Here is a 15,362-nt window from a genome sequence, read left to right on the forward strand (position 1 = left end):
ATTATTGTATTATTATCAATGTGTTTCTTTAATTTTGTTATTAATTGGTTTATAGAATTGGCTACTCCCAAGTTAGGGGCATAAATATTTATATTTCTTAGATCTTTTTATTGGACAGACCCTTTTATTATGATGTAGTGTCCTTCTTCATCTCTTATTCCAGTCTTTGGTTTAAAATCTAATTTGTCACTGGCTGGAGCCTGAGTCCTGGCTTCCCGTCTCACCTTCTTACTCTCCGAACAGCATGAGCTTCACCACCTGCTCCACCTTCTCTTCCAACGACCAGTCCCTGGGCTCCAGGCAGTCACCCAGCCACCGGGTCCAGATAATCAGCAGCAGTGTGGCCAGCGTCTATGCAGGTGCAGGGGGCTCGGGCTCCTAGATCTCTGTATCCTGCTCCACCAGCTTTCAGGGTGGCTGGGGGTCCGGAGGCCCAGCTGCAGGGATGGTTGGGGGACTGGCAGGCATAGAGGGTATCCAGGGAGAGAAGGAGACCATGCAAGACCTGAATGACCACCTGGCCTCCTACCTGGAGAGGGGGAGGAGCCTGGAGGCTGATGATCAGAAACTGGAGATGAAAACTCGGGAACACCTGGAGAAGAAGGGACCCCAGGTCAGAGACTGGGGGCATTACTTCAAGACCATTGAGGACCTGAGGGCTCAGATCTTTGCCAGTGCTGTGGACAATGCCTGCATCATTCTGCAGATTGATAATGCCCGTCTTGCTGCTGACGACTTCTGAGTAAAGTATGAGATGGAGGTGGCCATGCACCAGTCTGTGGAGAGTGACATCCATAGGCTTTGCAAGGTCATTGATGACACCAATGTCACTGGGCTGCAGCTAGAGACAGAGATCGAGGCTCTCAAGGAGGAGCTGCTCTTCACGAAGAAGAACCACGAGGAGGAAGTAAAGGATCTATAAAACCAAATCGTCAACTCTGGGTTGACAGTGGAGTTGGATGCACCCACATCTCAGGACCTCAGCAAGATCATGGCAGATATCCGGGCCCAGTATGACGAGCTGGCTCAGAAGTTCTGGGAGTAGGGATCCCTGGGTGGCGCAGCGGTTTGGTGCCTGCCTTTGGCCCAGGGCGCGATCCTGGAGACCCGGGATCGAATCCCACGTCGGGCTCCCGGTGCATGGAGCCTGCTTCTCCCTCTGCCTGTGTGTCTGCCCCTCTCTCTCTCTCTCTCTCTGTGTGTGTGACTATCATAAATAAATAAAAATTAAAAAAAAAAAAAAAGATCTGGGAGCAGCTGGACAAGTACTGGTCCCAGCAGATCGAGGAGAGCACCACGGTGGTCACCACACAGACTGCTGAGATAAGAGAAGCTGAGATGACCCTCATGGAGCGGAGAAGTACCACCCAGTCCTTGGAGATCAACCTGGACTCAATGAGAAACCTGAAGGCCAGCTTGGAGAACAGCCTGAGGGAGGTCGAGACCTGCTACGCGATGCAGATGGAACAGCTCAACGGGGTCCTGCTGCACCTGGAGTCAGAGCTGTCCCAGCCTGGCAGAGGGGCAGTGCCAGGCCCAGGAATATGAGGCTCTGCTGAATGTCAAGGTCAAGCTGGAGGCTGAGATTGCCACCTACTGTTGTCACCTGTTGGAAGATGGGAAGGACTTCAGTCTTATTGATGCCCTGGACAACAGCAACTCCTTGCAGACAGACCATCCAGAAGACCACCACCTGTAAGATCATGAACAGCAAGGCGGTGTCTGAGACCAACAACACCAAAATTCTGAGGCATTGAGGCAGCAGAAACATGGTACCCTTTGAGGAGCAGGAGGCCAATAAAAAGTTCAGAGGTCAAAAAATAAAATAAAATAAAATAAAATCTAACTTTTAGATTTTAAAAATTGGGGGTGCCAAGGTGGCTCAGTTGGTCAAGTGGCTGCCTTTGGCTCAGGTCATGATCCTGGGGTCCTAGCATCAAGCCCCATGTCGGGCTCCCTGCTCAGCAGGGAGTCTGCTTCTCCCTCTGCTTCTCTCCTCATTCACTCTCTCTCTCTCAAATAAATAAATAAATAAAATATTTTTTAAAAATCTAATTTATTTGATATAAGGATTTCTACCCCAGGTTTCTTTTGACATCTATTAGCATAAGTGGTTCTTTACCCCCTCATTTTCAATCTGGAGGTGTCTTTGGGTATGAAATGAGTCTCTTGTAGACAGCATATTGATGGGTCTTGGGTTTTTTTTTTTTTTTTTTATCCAATCTGATACCCTGTGTCTTTTTATTGGAGCATTTAGCCCATTTATATTCAGAGTAATTATTGAAAGATATGAATTTAGTGCCATTGTGTTACCTGTAAAGTCAATGTTTCTGTGTACTGTCTCTGTTCCTTTCTGGTCTATGTTACTTTTGAGCTCTCTCTTCGCTCAAAGGATCCCTTTTAATATTTCTTGTAGGGCTGGTTTGGTGACCACAAATTCTTTTAGTTTTTGTTTCTCCTGGGAGCTCTTTATTTCTCTTTCTATTCTGAATGACAGCCTTGCTGCATAAAGTATTCTTGGCTGCATATCTTCCCCCTTTAGCACCTTGAATATATCATGCCAGTCCTTTCTGGCCTGCCAGGTCTCTGTGGACAGGTCTGCTGCCAGTCTTATATCTCTACCATTATAGGTTAAGAGCGTCTTTTTTTATTTTTATTTATTTATTCATGAGAGACACACAGAGAGAGGCAAAGACACAGGCAGAGACACAGGCAGGCTCTATGCAGGGAGCCCGATGTGGGACTCGATGGCATGAAGGCAGGTGCTCAACCACTGAGCCACCCAGGAGTCCCAGGTTAAGAGCTTCTTGTCCCAAGCTGCTTTCAGGATTTTCTCTTTATCTCTGAAATTTGCAAGCTTCACTATTATATGTCAAGGTGTTGACCTATTTTTATTGATTTTGAGAGGGATTCTCTGTGTCTCCTGAACTTGGATGCCTGTTTCCTTCCCCAGATTAGGGAAGTTCTGTGCTATAATTTGTTTAAATAAACCTCCTCTCTCTCTCTCTCTTTCTCTCTCTCTCTCTCTCTCTCTCTCTCCTCTTCCTCTGGAACTCCAATTATTCTAATTTTTTTTTTTATTCTAATTTTTAAAAAAGATTTTATTTATTTATTCATGAGACACACACAACACACACACACAGAGGCAGAGACACAGGCAGAGGGAGAAGCAGGCTCCATGCAGGGAGCTCGATGTGGGACTCGATCCCGGGACTCCAGGATCAGGCCCTGGGCCGGAGGCAGGCACTCAACTGCTAAGCCACCCACACATCCCCCAATTATTCTAATATTGTTTCACTTTATGGTATTACTGATCTCTCGAATCCTCCTCTCATGATCCAGTAGTTGTTTATCTACCTTTTTCTCAGCTTCCTTGTTCTCCATCATTTTGTCTTCCATATCACTGACTCTCTCTTCTGCCTCATTTATGCTAGCAGTTAAGCCTCCATTTTTTATTGCATTTCAGTAATAGCCTTTTTTATTTCAACCTGATCAGATTTTAGTTCTCTTATTTTTCCAGTAAGGGATTCTCTAGTGTCTTCTATGCTTTTTTCAAGCCCAGCTAGTATCTTTATAATCGTTTTAAATTCTAGTTCCAACATCTTACTTATATCCATATTGATTAAATCTCTGGCAGTGAGTACTGCCTCCTGTTCTCTTTTGGGGTGAGTTTTCCCATCTCATCATTATGTCCAGAAAAGAACAGATGAAAGAGAGAGAAAATACAAAAATAGCAACAAGGCACCAGAAAACTATACACTAAACAAATCAGAAGAGAACAGAAACCAAAACAAAAAACAAAACAAAAACAAAAACAAAAACAAAAAACAGAGAGAGAGAGAGAAAGTCAAACAAGAAATAGAACAGAACAATAAACTAGATCCTGAGTGTATTTTGGTCTGTTTGTTAGAAGAAACTAGACCCCAAAATAGGAGAGAGAAACACACACACACACACACACACACACACACACACACACATATATATACACAAAAATAAAATTAAATACAATGAAAGGAAGCCAAAAATGAGAAATATATATATATAAATGTAAATGTAAGAATGAAAATTTAAAAAGACTTAAAAAAAGAAATGATAAAATAAGAAAACAGCTGAAAAGGGAAAAATATAAAACCAAAAGACTACAGAATAATAAGAAAAACCCCACAAATGTCATATACTGTTTTCCCCAAGAGCTGGAGTTCTGCAGCCTTCTATGAGGGGGACACTCGGTATTAGCTGGATGTTTCTGCTGGTTTTCTGGCGAGGGGCCTGTTGTCCTGATTCTTAGATATCGTTGTCCCAGCAGAACTGCCCCTGCTACAACACTGGGCGCAGTGTAAGCAGCCCCAGATTGTACTATGGGGCCGAGGGCTTTCAGCACCGATGGTGGGGGGATGAACAAGGCTGCAGCCCAGTCTACAGCCCCAGAGCTGGAAGTTCGGCCCTTCACTCTTCGGTGAGCCCTCATAGAGTCAAGCACCCTGGTCTCCCTGGTGTCCTTCCCTACTCTGTGTTCACCCGGCCTGATATGGAGCATTTTATCTCAGGCAGGTGACCCTGTTTAGAGTCTCTAAACTTTAGGGACTCCTACAGCACGCGCCTGGGCCGCTCCTCCCAGGGATGGGAGGGAGGCCTCACTGCGGTTCTGCCTCTGGAGGGACGCCAGCTGGAGAGCAGTTGCCCAGCCCTGCCTCAGTTCCCGCTTTATGGCAACACCAAGCAGAAAGCCGGAGCCTGGACTCGCTGTTTTCAGCTGGCTTCCCCCCTCCAGGGCTTGGGAACTCTGCAGCACTCAGGCACCCCCATTCTTTTTGTGATCCGGGGGATCCTGAGACTATGCTGTCCCACCTGGGATTCCCACTCCACCTCGCCCCCTGAGCACCTTTCAGGCAGACTTTTAAGAGTTCGACCCTTGTGCTCTGCTGCTTCTAGTACTTTCCAGTGCCTGGCTTACGGAGGCTCTCTCCCTCTGCGCTTTGTCTTCTGACATACTGTCTTGGGTTCACGTCTCCACACCTCCCACCTTGCAAAAAGTGATCACTTTTCTATTTCTATTCTAGCAAGTCTTTTCTCAGAGCTCCGGTTAATTTGACAGGTGTTCAGAATGATGCGATAGCTCTCCAGCTGGATTCCAGGGCCCAGAAGAAATTAGGGTCCCCTACTCCTCTGCCATCTTAAATCTTCCCCCAGTAGCGGTTGTCCTCTTGTTGGATTGTTCCCTTCATGATTATGTAGTGTCCTCCCTTGTCTCATTACAGTTACTTTAAAGTCCATTTTGTATGATATAAATAAATATTGCTACCTTGGCTTTCTTTTCACTTCTGTTTGCATGTTAAATGCTTTTCCATCCCTTCACATTCAATCTGCAGGTGTCTTTAGGTCTGAAATGAGTCTCTTGTAGGCAGCATATAGATGGGTCCTGCTTTTTCATCCATTCCATCACCCTATATCTTTCAATGAGCCTTGAGTCCATTTACATTCAAAGTAATTATCGGGGACACCTGGGTGGCTCAGCGGTTGAGCGTCTGCCTTTGGCTCAGGGTGTGATCCCGGACACCTGGGATGGAGTCCCACATCGGGCTCCCTGCCTGGAGCCTGCTTCTCCCTCTGCCTGTGTCTCTGTCTCTTTCTCTGGGTCTCTCATGAATAAATAAAATCTTTTTTTTAAAAAGTAATTATCAATAGGTATGTACTTACTGCCATTTTGGTACTTGTTTTGTGGTTGTTTTGGCAGATCACCTCTGTTCCTTTCTTCTCACTCACTTCTCTCACAGTTTGCTGGATTTCTTTAGTGATATACTTGGATACTCTTTATTTTTTTGCATATATATTAAGTTTTTAATTTGTCGTTACTTTTAGATTTAAATTTAGCATCTTAAGCATAGAGCAACCTCTATTAAGTTGATGGATGCTTAAGTTTGAACCCATTCTAAAAGCACCAAACTTTTACTCCTGTCTCCACCATGTTTTGGGTATATGGTGTCTTACTTTACATCCTTTAATTTTGTGAATTTATTGACTGATTTTTATAGATATACTTAATTTTACTGCTTTCATGCTTCCTACTATTCTTCCTCCTGCTTTTCATCTCTCCTTTCCACTTAAAGAATCCCCTTTAACATTTCTTGTAAGGTTGGTTTAGTGGTGAGGAATTCCTTTTGTCTGTCTTGAAAGCTCTTTATCTCCTTCTATTCTGAATGATAGTCTTGCTATATAGAGATTCTTGGTTGCAGGGTTGTTTTTTTTTAAGATTTTATTTATTTATTCATGAGAGACACAGAGAGAGAGGCCGAGACACAGGCAGAGGGGGAAGCAGGCTCCCTGCAGGAAGTCCGATGCAGGACTTGATCCCAGGACCCCAGGATCACGCCCTGGGCCAAAGGCCAACTGCTGAGCCACCCAGGCGTCCCACGGGTTTTCTTTTCTTTCAGCACTTTGAGTGTATCATTCCACTCCCTCTGGCCTGCAAAGTTTCTGTTGAAAAATCAGCTGCTAGCCTTATGGGGTTTCCTCTTCTAAGTAACTGTTTTCTTTTTTCTTGCAGCTTTTAAAATTCTCTTTTGCCATTTTAATTACTATGTGCCTTGGTGTGGATCTCCTTAGGTTAATTTTGCTGTGGGCTCTCTGTGCCTTCTGGATCTGGATGTCTGTTTCCTTCACCAGATTCAGGGATTTTTCAGCTATAATTTCTTCAAATACATTTTCTGCCTGCTTTTCTTTCCCTTCTTCTAGGATCCCTATAATGCAAATGTTATTATGCTTGATAGTGTCACTGAGTTCCCTTAATCTCTTCTCATTTTTATTCTTTTTTGTCTCTCCCATTTGGCTTCATTACTTTCTATTACTCTGTCCTCCAGGTTGCTAATCTGTTCTTCTTCCTCTAGCCCACTAGCTATTCCATCTAATGTATTTTTAATTTCAGTTACTGAGTTCTTCATCTCAAATTGGTTCTTTTTCATTTTTTCTGTCTCTTTATTGAGGATCTCACTGAGGTCTTCTACTCTTTTCTCAAGCCCAGTGAGTATCTTTATGACCATTACTTTAAGTTCCTTATCAGAGGGTGCCTAGGTGGCTCAGTCGGCTAAGCATCTGCCTTTGGCTCGGGTCATGATCCCAGGGTCTTGGAATTGAGTCCCATATGAGGGGATCCTTGCTGAATGTGGAAGTCTGCTCCTCCCCCCATTCATGCTCTCTCTTTCACACACACACACTCTCTCTCTCTCTCTCTCTCTCAATTAAATAAATAAAATCTAAAAAAAAATAAATTCCCTATCAGGCATATTACTTATCTCTGTTTTGCTCTTGTACTGTAATTTTGTTCTGTTCTTTCACTTAAGACATAGTCCTCTGTCTCCTCATTCTATCTAACTCTCTGTGTCTGTTTCTCAGTATTAGGAAAGTCAGCTACATCTCCTCTTGCAAGTAGTGCCTTATGAAGAAGAGCTTCTATGGTACTCCATAGTGCAATATCCTGTTTGCCAGAACCTGGCTCTTCTAGGGTGTCTCCTACCTGTATTGTGTGGGCCCCACTCTTGTAGCTGAGTCACCTTTGCCTTCAGTTCAGTCGTCTGCAGTGGTTCTCTTTGCCTCTTGTGGGGAGGGTTTGGTCCCTATAGTATTAGTGGGCCAGTCCAGGGACTCCTTGGGCTTAAGTTGAGTCAGACCAAGTGTTTGCCAGAGATGCAGTAGTGCCAAATTTCAGGGTACTTTCCCTGTGTTGTCCCCCTGAAAATCTTTCATTGGTGGGTGGGGTCTGCAGGCAGACTAGATGTCTGCCCCCAGCCCACTGCTAGGGGCTGACAGTTGAACTGCTATATGGTTGTCTTCCCCCTTCCCCTGGGCAGGAGTCACTTCAGTATGGTGCTGACCCATTGAGGCAGCTTGCTCACTGCCCAGCTTGTGGCTCTGCTTTGGATGGACTCCTGCTTTGGGCGTATGTTGGATTAGGTAGGTCTACAAGAGAATGTGGGTATGGGGTACCTGGTGTTAATGAGGTCTGTGCTGGTTTGCTGTGGGAAGGGACCTGTAGCTGCTTTAGAAAATTCCTGCCCAGGGCATGTTGGATGGGGCAGGGCATGCTGTGAGTGTTCCTACAGCACTGGTTTCCATACCTAGGTGGAATTTGTTTCACATGTAAAAGGACCACATCACTTCACAATGGTCAAAGGTAAAGCATCCCAAGTTCCCATCAGTAAGTGAAGGGCTGAACAAAATGTGGTGCATACATACAATGGAATATCATTCAGCCTTAAAAAGGAAGGGAATTCTGACACAAACTACAACATGGATTAAATTTGAGGACAGAATGCTGGTGAAATAATCCAGTCACAAAAAGACTATATGATTCCACCTACATGAGGACCTAAACCAGTCATACTCATAGAGACAAAAATGTAAGGTGGTGGCTGTCAGGGGCTGGGGCATAGGGAGAATGGAGAGTTATTATTTAATGGGTACAGAGTTTCAGTTTGGGAAGGTAAAGTTCTAGAGATGGATGATGGTGGTGGTTGCACAATAATATGAGTGTACTTAGGGCCAGTGAACTGCACCTTTAAAATAAGTTAAGATGGGGTGCCTGGGTGGTATAGTCGTTTAGGCATCCAACTCTAGATTTTGACTCAGGTTGTGATCTTGGGGTCCAGGCTCCGCAATCAGCGAGAGTCTGCTTGGGACTCTTTCTTCCTCTTCATCTGCCCTTTCTTCTTTCGCCTGTGTGCTTGCTCTCTCTCTCTCTCTCTCTCTCAAATGGATAAATAAAATCTTTATTTAAAAAAAGTTAAGATGGGGGCAGCCCAGGTGGCTCAGCAGTTTAAGCGCCTGCCTTCGGCCCAGAGTGTGATCCTAGAGACCTGGGATCGAGTCCCACGTCAGGCTCCCTGCATGGAGCCTGCTTCTCCCTCTGACTGTGTCTCTGCCTCTCTCTCTCTCTCTCTCTCTCTCCTCTCTCTGTGTCTATCATGAATAAATAAATAAAATCTTTTAAAAATAAATAAATAAATAAATAAATAAATAAATAATTTAAAAGTTAAGATGGTAAATTTCATGATATATATTTTTTACCACAATTTTATTTTTTTAAGATTTATTTATTTTATTGGGAAGGGGTGCATAGTTGGTGGGGAGGGGCAGAGGGAGAGGGAGAGAGAATCCCAAGCAGACTCCTCGCTGAGTGCAGAGTCCATGGTGGGGCTTGATCCCACAACCCTGAGGTCACGACTTGAGCCCAAACCAAGAGTGGGACACTTAACCAACTGTGCTACCCAGTTTACCTACTTTACCACGATGAGGACACGATGTTTTAAAATGGAGAAGAGGGATCCCTGGGTGGCGCAGCGGTTTAGCGCCTGCCTTTGGCCTGGGGCGTGATCCTGGAGACCCGGGATCGAATCCCACGTCGGGCTCCCGGTGCATGGAGCCTGCTTCTCCCTCTGCCTATGTCTCTGCCTCTCTCTCTCTCTCTCTGTGTGACTATCATAAATAAATAAAAAACAAAAAAACAAAAACAAAAAAATAAATAAATAAATAAATAAAATGGAGAAGACTCCCATCACCAGGTACCCACTCAAAAAAAAGAACACTCAAAATTTGAATGATCCCACCATTCAATCACTGGGCTGGAACTCCTCCAGCCCTTCACTTGACAGGAGACTATTCTATGAATAGAGATTATGAGCTCACTGAAATGACTATAAAATATAAAGATAGGATTACTACATATGTGGGTCTCTTTTTTCCTCTGGAGCCTGAGATAAATAGGACTACCTTTATGGTAGAGCATTAATGTCACAAATGTTCAAGTGCCTATTTTATGCAAGGCATTATGCCAGCAGCTGAGGGAAATGTGAAAATGGAGCATATACAAGAAGTTCGTAGTCTGGAATGGATATGTCCATGCATAAATTTTTTCATGAATAATTTGAATATGAGATAAAACTTGAGATGTTCCCTTTTTTTCGTGCCCTTAAAGCACCCCGTACTTCTCAAATATTGTATGTGTTTCACTATATTGCCATCAACTTCAGGCTTCTTATTCTCACACTGTGGGAGATTGTGTGGATCATTCTCCCTGTATCCATCCATGCCCTTTACCATGTAACTGTGCAATGCTTGTCCACCGTGAGTAGAGTAACCTGCCCGCCCCTTGATTCTAGTTTCCACCATTTCACTTGCTTTGGCAAGTAGCAGCTATGGAATGGTAGCAGCTATGATGGCTTGATATGGTCTTGACCATTGGGAACAACCCTTTTTGCACCTCTGCCATCCCCCTGAGAACATGCCTGGGCTGGCCTGTGGTGAATGACAGGCACTTGTTGCAGAGCTGAGTGTCCTGGATTGCCCCAGCAGAGGCCAGCCCAGGTAGCTGTGTGTCAGATGAACCTCTAGATAGGTCAGGGAGCCCAGCCAAGAAAAGTGTACAAATTATAATTGTACAACTTGATGAATTTTCACTAAGTGTACACATCAATTTAATCAGCACCCAGATAAAAAACCAGAACATTCACAACACCTCGGGAGCAACTTGAATGTTCCTTTCTAGTCATTACCTACCTCTTCCTCCAGAGATAGCCATTATCTTGACTTCTAACACCAAAAATTAGTTTTTGCCTGCTCTTGAACTTCTCTAAACGGAATCATACCATACATGGTCTTTTGTATCTGGCTTCTTTGCTTCAACATTACGTTAGTGAGATTTCCCCCTGTCGTCGGGCACATCTGCATTGCTTTGTAGTATAGATGGTATGAATGTAATACAAGGTATTTATTAATTCTACTATTGGGGGTGTTTGCGAGTCAGAACTACTAGGAATGGTGCTGCAGTGAATATTCTTAAGCGTGTCTTTTGCTAAGTGTATGTATGCATTTCCCTTGTATACGTGGTTAGGACTAGAATTGCCAGGACATAGGATAAGTGTGTGTCCAGCTTCATGCACATTGCCAAACAGACTTCCCAACTAGTTGTACCACTTTACACCCCCAGCAGAAATGTGAGTCCCAATTTCTCTACTTTCTTGCAAACACTTGTTATTGTCCTTTTAATTTTAGTCATTCCAGTGGGTAGGTCGTAGTATCTCATATCCCTTACAACTAGTGAACATGAGTATGTTTTTCCTATGAGCATTCAAATACCCTCTTTTCTGAAGTGTCTGTTCACATAAGATTCAAATTTGTGCCTCATAGAATTCTGCCTCAGGATCAGAAGGACAGTGAGGCAGGTCACACAAGGCTTCCAGCAAGAGATCTTGAAGATAAAAAAGAACTTTGCGTCAGCTCAAACCCAGCGTTATCTACATTAGGAATAATACAGTGGGATTCCAGCGTAAGACACTGAATGCTATAAAACCTCAAATCAATACTGGAGAAGGAGTTGATGGGTTGGATACACGACAATGTGCGGGTCTTCCAGGGAAACCCATTGGCTGGTTGCTGATAGACTCACAAGTTTTCCAATATCTTGGAGACACCAGGACTTCAGGGTCTGATTCACAGCCACACAGGCTCAGAAAGGAGCTTTTGCAGACACGGTGAGTCACAAATTAATATCAAAACCAGGAAGCTGGTGTATTGGTTTACACTATGAACCAGAATTGCCAAGCGTTCCGGTCTCTGGTTAGAGTACTTGCCCCTATAAGAAAATACCTTGGGAGGTCAAATACAATTAGAAGCCTGCATGATGAGCTGGAATCAGAGCGCCAGAATGAGAGATGGGGGCTGGGAATAACAGGAGTGTGCTTCTGAGGCCTTCACAGTAAAAATGGATCTGCCATTGGATCTGGACAAGTTATGACCTTGGGTCAGGCTCCCTCTTCCCCACCAGTGCTTGGATCGATGAATGTTGTCAATGTTACTTTACAGACTCTCCTTTTTCTTGCTATTTCCGGTGCTAACTAATCCCCCTTTTGATTGATTCCTTCTTTCTTTAGCTGTCCTGGAGGACATTCGTTGATTGTGTTCCTATCAACCATTTCCCTACCTTACTCCCCAGGGGTCCCTGACTGACTTTTCAGTAGACCACAGTTTCCATTTGGGGATCTGATCCATGTAGTTCCTGGGATGACTCCACCCCAAATCTAGGTTTAGAGGTTGCTACCTGGGCTGAGCAATGAGCAATTCCATTCTCTGAGCCCTGTGTTGGGTTGAGCATGTTAGCTGCAAATGCTGGGAGCCTGATAACTCTCTATTTGCTTTTGGGCATGAATGACAAAGCTTGTGGCCCTGGGAGCCATCTGAGAACCACACAAGGAGTCAGGCAGCCTCAGATTATTCTGACACATAAGAAGGCGGAGTGGACAGTTGAAGAGAAACTGGATTCTCGGTGATTTCATTAAGCCGTTGGATCAAGCTGTTGGACTTTTCCGTTACTTGAGCCAAGGTATTCCTTTTATTGCATAAACAATTTGCATTGCCCTGGAAGACCCAGCTGGCTAGCAAGTATCTATCCTCCTCTTCTTCCTTATTTACAGAACCTCCAGTTTATTTACAGTTTAAAAATATGCAGCTCCCCTGGAGCAAAGGGTGGTGGCAATGTGGCCAATAAGACACAAGTGAAACTCAGTAGGAAAATTAATTCTGTAAAAGTGACTGATTTTCTGCCTTAAAGAGAGAGTGTGAGAGAGAGAGAGAGAGAGTAGACTTACTGGCACATACATTCTGACTTCTTCTACCCTCTTCTTCTGCCCTGCAAAGCAGATAACAATATCCAGAAGAATGACAACGAACTTGTGATTATAAAACCAAAAGACACTAAGAGTGGCCAAAGGAGATAGAAGGAGCCTAATTCCGTGAGCAGCTACACTGGCCCCAGACTGCATATTCCAGATGCATTGTAACATGAAAAAAAGTATACCCCTTATTGGGTTAGGCAGTCTGTTGGGTTTTTGTGAAATGCAGCCAAGTACAATCACTTAGAGCATTCAGCCCATGAAACATGGACTTTATTGAGTAGTAGTGATGGGGCCTTGGGCTGTGAGGGTGCAGACATTGCAAACTGGAATGCCCACAATGTCCTTATGCTGTGGTGAAACTTTGAGTCCATTTGCTCTTCTAGCGGAGATACCCTACATGCCAACCAAGTCTATTGTGTTAGGGAAAATAGCTGGAATAATTCAGAATATTGGCATGTGCAGATGATTTTGCTCCACTTTCTTTTAAAAACATTTTTTTAAAGATTTTATTTATTTATTCATGAGAGACACAGAGAGAGAGAGACAGAGACACAGGCAGAGGGAGAAGCAGGCTCCATGCGGGGAGCCCAATGTGAGACTTGACCCCGGGTCTCCAGGATCACACCTTAGGCCGAAGGCGGTGCTAAACTGCTGAGCCATCTGGGCTGCCCTCTTTCTTTCTTTCTTTTTTTTTTTTTTTTTTTTTTAAGATATTGTTTATTTATTCATGAGAGACATAGAGAGAGGCAGAGATATAGGCAGAGGGAGTAATGTTCCCCGTAGGGACCCTGATGCAGGACTCAATCCCAGAACCCTGGGATCAGGCCCTGAGCCGAAGGCAGACACTCAACCACTGAGCCACCCAGGCGTCCTGCTTCACTCCACTTTCTACAAAGTCCTGAAAGAAACTGGTGTACTAGAGTCATCCACACTGAAGGAAAAAGGGAAGAAATACCTGTTCACTGAGTTCCTTTACTATGGAAGAACACTCTACATACAGCCTGCAAATCTTTGAAGGAGGCTCTCATAATCTGGAGATTTGCAGGGCTGAAAAACATTGTTCTTTTTGTTTTTTAAATAGGAGCCGTGGCCGCCAGGCAGTAGCTTAGAAGAAAAGACTGGTGTCCTGGAACTCTCCTAGGCACCACCCTTTAAGAGCCACCACTCAACAGAGGAAGTGAGGTCACCAAAGTGTTCTCTTCCCACAACAATCTTTGGTTTCCAGTTGTCTCAAGTCAGTAAACATTAAGTTGAAGGCTTGAGGTGTAGACAGAACACAGAAGCCAGAGAGTTATAGAGGAAGACTTCTAGGTTTAAAGACCTGGGCTATGGAGCACCTGGGTGGCTCTGTTGGTTGAGTGCCCAACTCTTGATTTTGGCTAAGGTCATGACCTCAGGGTCATGAGACCGAGCCCCGAGTCTAGCTCTGCACTGGGGCATGAAGCCTGCTTGAGATTCTCTCTCTCTCTCTCTCTCTCTCTCTCAGCCCCTCCCTACTTGTGCTCTCTTTCTCTCTCAAATTAAAAATGAAACAAAACAAAACAGAAAAAGACCATGGCCACATAGGAGTTTTGGCTGTGGCTACTCACACATAGGACTGAATAAGAGGCAAATAGACTTGAAACCTACATTTTCGAGAGAATCCTATCACCAAAAATGAGAATTTAAGAATCTGGCCAGCAATACCTTATCATTTTTCAGCCCAGGTCTTCTCTGAACACACACAGTAGAATGGGTCTCCTCCCCAAAGTTCACTTCAGATATGATAGAAAGAGGATAATGAACAAGAAGTCCTCTCCAAGGAAGATGGCATTGGACCATGGGGCACAATCAAAGAGGGCTGTCCTTCCAGAAAGCAGGTTGGCTGAGTGAGGAAATTACTGTCAGGGAGGGAGTCCTGGTCACTCCAGTCTAGCAGAATCTGGTCGGTATTTACTGTAGATTTCCTTCCCATTCTTTGCCTTCCTTCTCCTCTATTATATATGGAATATATTGGGGGAAATAACTTGCCTTTTAGTTTGCAGGTTATTGGACTTTGAGGCTTCACATCAGGGTCACGTGGAGAAAACTGCTTATTGGCTAGGGGTCCAGACTTCTGGGATGGATGCAGTCAATGTCTGGCTAGAGCTCAGCACCGTCCCCACTGGGGAGGTGTTATCCTACCTGTGGGAGGATGGATATCCAGAAGGGTGGACTGTGGCAGTCATTGCTTTTTCCTCCCTAAGAACCATTCTCCTTGTCTTATTAGCGGAACCTTGAATTTGTAAGCTAAAAACTCCACCAAAGTTTTCTAGCCAGTGAGACATCAGCAAAATTCTGCCAAGGATATCTGGAAAAGCTTTGCTTCCTGGCTGTAGGTATCATCCCTTCTCTCCTTTTTGCTTCTTCTTTTCTTGCCTGGAACCAGATGGAAATTTGAATCTTCAGGAAGGAATGAGGAGCATCGGAAGTGGTAAATATGTGGATAAATGTCAAAGACTACTTATTCTTTGTGGTTTTTGTACATGCATGTGACAAGTTAAAAATAGTGTAGGAGTTCCCCTTTTCTATGTTCTGGAATATTTTAGGTAGCTTAGAAGGTTTAGGAGATTCTCCTATGAATCCACCTGGGTCTCGTGTCTTTTTGAGGAGTAGCTCTTTCATGTGTTTAATTTTTTTATGTTTACCTGCGATGCGGGAACACGGGGCTAGCTGAAG

The 15,362-nt window shown here is 44.3% G+C and overlaps 1 pseudogene; it reads left to right on the forward strand.

The window, feature by feature from the left end:
* Positions 1–244: 244 nt before the first annotated feature.
* On the forward strand, positions 245–1,757 carry LOC100686628 (annotated as a pseudogene).
* The last annotated feature ends 13,605 nt before the right edge of the window (positions 1,758–15,362 follow it).

Source organism: Canis lupus, chromosome 30 (assembly GCF_011100685.1).
Source record: "Canis lupus familiaris isolate Mischka breed German Shepherd chromosome 30, alternate assembly UU_Cfam_GSD_1.0, whole genome shotgun sequence".
NCBI lineage: Eukaryota > Metazoa > Chordata > Mammalia > Carnivora > Canidae > Canis > Canis lupus.